This window comes from Octopus bimaculoides, chromosome 7 (assembly GCF_001194135.2).
Source record: "Octopus bimaculoides isolate UCB-OBI-ISO-001 chromosome 7, ASM119413v2, whole genome shotgun sequence".
NCBI classification, from domain to species: domain Eukaryota; kingdom Metazoa; phylum Mollusca; class Cephalopoda; order Octopoda; family Octopodidae; genus Octopus; species Octopus bimaculoides.
The window spans coordinates 89,276,214-89,280,639 of record NC_068987.1 but is presented as its reverse complement, the minus strand read 5'-3'; the positions used below and the strand labels follow the sequence as shown (position 1 = coordinate 89,280,639).

Below are 4,426 nucleotides of genomic sequence, written 5' to 3'. Positions count from 1 at the left end.
CACTGGAAGGCTGCACCAACATCCAGTCTGGTTTGGCATGGTTTTCTATGGCTGGATGCCCTTCCCAACACCAACCACTCCGAGAGTGTAATGAGTGCTTTTACGTGCCACTGGCACGGGTGCCATTTGCGTGACACTGGTATCTGCCATGACTGCAATTTTGCTCGGCTCGATGGGTCTTCTTCTCAAGCACAACATAATGTCAAAGGTCTCGGTCATTGACTCCATGAGGCCCCAACACTTGAAAGAAACTCAGCTACTTTGCCTCCAGGATATAAATACAAATAAATTTCTTTTTTTAAAAAGCACTGTAGAAGGCTCAAAAACCTACATATGTTTTGTTTCCACATCCGGACTATTATTGCTACTCCACACATGCACATCCTGGGCCACATTAAAAACAAAGCCATCCATTGTTATCATCGTTTAATGTCCATTTTACATGCTGGCATGGGTTGGATGGTTTGACTGGAGTTGGCAAGCTCCAAGATCTATTTTGTTATAGTTTCTGTGGCTGGGTGTCCTTCCTAGCATCAGCCACTTTACAGAGTGGACTGGGTGCTTTTCATGTAGCACCAGCACTAGTGAGGTCACCAAGTAACTTGCAAGACAAGACTCCTCAGCTGAAAGGGGTGGAGTAGAGTTGAGGATGGTGGCTTCATGCCAAGTGATGATAGAAGGATAGAAATAGGTGTCTTGCTGTAGGGGAGATACATGGTTACCCCAACTGGAAAAAGGGAGAAGATGGTGGTAAAGATGTGTCAAGATTTTTCCTAAGACCCCCCCATAAGCATCCTACAATCTCCACGGCTACAGATTCACAGTCTCCTCATTCTGCTCACTACTACAGCTACTTCTGTTTCTTGGGATTAAATAGTTACAAACCCCTCCCACAAAGCCACTTTATACAGCATCTATTCTCCTCTCACCACCCATACTATATCTTTCTCCCCCTCCCCACCAACCACTAAATCCAATCTTTCTTCCCCAGAAAATCATCCTTCTAGAATTCCATTCCTACTCATGTTTTTTCCTACAGACATCAACTGTACCAATCTCACCAGTGCTGGAGGGTCTGTAAAGATCTGTGACACAGTCTCTTCCACCTGACCAACACTGTTGAAAATCAAATCAATAGTTAGATTGACTGAAACATTCAGAAGACTCAGAACCGTGGCTGAGATTTTGAGCTTTCTCTGCATCTAGACTATCAGCTCACAATTTACTCATGGAACCTACTTATAGGTAAGCAGAGTGAATCAACAATAGGCACAACTGCGGTAGTAGACTGTCATAACTATCAACATCGCTAGTTGTTAGTCTGTTAAGAAATGTGAGAACAACTTAAAATAAAATTGTCAGAGTTGGTCAGTCCAATTCAGCTCCGACTGATCAGATATGGCGGTCAATCTGTGACCATGCTGTCTTTTGTATTTATATCTAGAACTTCATTATTGATTTTATCTTTTTTCTTTTTAACATTGTTGGTTGTACTTTTAGTAAAATTTGACTTCTATTCCTAGCAGCTCAAACCATCTCTCTTACTGACATTCTAGTTATATAAAAGATGTACTGCTGTGTAAATATTAAAACCATATACACTGTTTTAATAATGTTCTAAACATCATATTTTTCTAAGATGGTTTATTTTTCTCTTTTACAAATGTTGTAATTGTTTTGTTTCATAAAATATTTTTGCATTTAGAACTTCAGACATTTTTTTCGTTTATCTCTCAACTCAGCCAAATCGTTACACTGTTGTTAACCAAATTGAAATATTCTTATTAAATATACTTTATAGAAAATCTTTTACCTGTTTCACTCATTAGACTGTGGCCATGCTGGGACACTGCTTTGAAGAATTTTAGTCAAATAAATCAACCCCAGAACTTTATTTCTTTTCTTTTAAGCTTTTCTTACTAAACACACCAACAATTCCAATCACTACCATTACAACCACAACAGGTCACTTTTAGGTCACTTAGCCATTTAAGAGGATTCTACTAACATCCTCTTACTGTAATACCACTCCTATATTTTCATTATTCTTTTTCTTTTCCTACTCCCACTACTTCCTCATCTTCTTCATCACCTCCTTCCTGGGCTACTACTGCTGCTTAAACATTTAAAACCAAGAACTTATAATGAAATATCCATTTAGGACTGCTACTACCTACCACATGCTACCAAGCCTTCACAAGAGTTAAAAAGAGATAGAGATAGACAGAAAAAAATATCCCTTGTATTTGAAAACTATGGAAATATTTTTAAAAATCATTTCACTTAATTTTTCCACAATTTAATTGTTTTTCATGCTTTACTCTAAGTTGAAAAAGTCGCAAAGACTGAAACCAGTACTAAAATATTCTTCATGATAAAATTATTTTAGCATTACACACACACACACACATGACTGGCTTCTTTCAGTTTCTGTCTACCAAATCCACTCTCAAGGCTTTGGTTGGCCTGAGGCTATAGTAGAAGATACCTTCCCAAAGTCCCACACAGTCACACAGTGGGATTGAACCCCAAACCATGTTTGGAAGCAAACTTCTTACCACACAGTCACACCTGCACGTAATAATTTAATTCATTTTAAAATTAATGGTTTAAGTTCCTGGATTCCATTACAATTCCCTTTTCGTCCAGAATGCTTTAAAGGAATGTTAAATCGACTGCAGTACTTGGACTAATATTTTATTTTGTCATCTTTGAAAGAACAAAATCAAAAGTTGACCCAAAGAGTGTTTAAACTTGGCACATAAACGACTCTAATTAGTGCAGGTAGGTTATCCACTGAGCTGATGATTCTGCTAATTAATCAACCTTCAGTTGATTGATTTCATTTTTCATTTGAATCATTGAGGAAAGAATATTTCTTATTCAGTTTCAATTCTTTTTGTAGATTGTTGATTAATTGCAGGGGTTTTAGGGGTTTTATTGTTCCTTTGTAATTTATCCAGCGGTAGAAGCAAATTGGTCAAATAGGTATTCTATTGAAATATTGGCTCCAGAGTTTCAAGTTCAAATCCATTGTAGGCATCTTTCATGCCTAACTTAGGGAATAGGTACTGTCCCTTGATCCCTCCCAAAAAAGATCCTCTTAGTGATTGTTCAATCCACAGAAAATATCAGCTAAATTCCTGTAACTGTTTTACTTGTTTCAGTCATTTGACTGTGGCCATGCTGGAGCACCACCTTTAGTCAAGCAAATCGATCCCAGGACTTATTCTTTGTAAGCCTAGTACTTATTCTATTGTTCTCTTTTGCCGAACTGCTAAGTTACGGGGACGTAAACACACCAGCATCAGTTGTCAAGCGATGCTGGGGGGACAAACACAGACACAGAAACATATACACACACATACATATATATACACATATACGATGGGCTTCTTTCAGTTTCCGTCTACCAAATCCACTCACAAGGCTTTAGTCGGCCCGAGGCTATAGTAGAAGACACTTGCCCACAGTTCCACACAGTGGGACTGAATCTGGACCATGTGGTTTGTGAGCAAGCTACTTACCACACAGCCACTCCTATGCCTAACTCTAATTTTTAAAAAAAGGGAGGGCATGTTTATCAATGTAGTTGTATGGAAAGACATGATTACTGCTGGAACAGCTTCGATCATTGGTCAGTCAGTACTGACTTTGGCCTAAACAACAACAACAACAAATACTATTGTATTCTTTCCTTTTTTCTAAAGTCAGAAACAAAGAGAACACAATGCTATCGCTAACAGTGCAATTCTATATTTCCGTTCCATGCTGTAATACCCATCAATCTGTTTTTGGACAGTTCCTGTAGCAAATCAGATTTTCTGAGAACTCACTGCCCCCTCCCCCCTTTCACTTCCCTCAACTTGTCTTCATTTCTGGAGAAAGAGATGCTGTGAGTAGTTTCCCTTGACTCTTCTCATATCAACAAAATCTAAGAGAGATGAGAAACCCAACTTCACTACTTGACTGGGATTGTATTTCTTGACATTTTAAAAAGATCAAAAGAAAAGCTGACAGCAGTGGAAATGAAGAAATGAACTCAGACAGCTGACATTGGGAAATGAAATCACAATATCGATCAGACCATCAGATACTGTTTCACACTGCTGGTCAGAGTTTGTTTCTGCCAGATCAGAGTTGATTGTGTCATTCTTTTCCATCTTGATCCAAACTGCTTAACTAAATTGCTTTCCCATTGTTGTGGAGGCCTTCCATGTGGTCTTTTTCCGTCTCCTGGATAACACTTTGCTACTGCATGCACCAACTCATTTGTGAACCTTGCGACATATCCGGCCCAGTGCAACTTGTGCTTTCAGTACTCTGCAATCACATCATTCACTCCATTCCATTCTCAGATTAAATGAAATACTGGAATTAAGATGGTTTCAAATACTGGCACAAGGCCAGCAATTCTAGGGAAGGT

The 4,426-nt window shown here is 38.7% G+C and overlaps 1 protein-coding gene across 3 annotated transcripts in view; it reads left to right on the top strand.

Moving 5' to 3' along the window:
* Positions 1–4,426, top strand: part of LOC106870575 (inositol polyphosphate multikinase) — a 23,829-nt gene that overhangs the window by 4,949 nt on the left and 14,454 nt on the right. The window contains exon 1 of one of the 3 annotated variants that reach the window (XM_052969783.1): positions 2,613–2,784. The exons of the other annotated variants lie outside the window; for them this stretch is intronic. The gene's annotated coding sequence lies outside the window, so the exon portion shown is untranslated. Of the gene's footprint in view, positions 1–2,612; positions 2,785–4,426 lie in introns of those variants that run through there. 3 annotated transcript variants of the gene reach the window in all.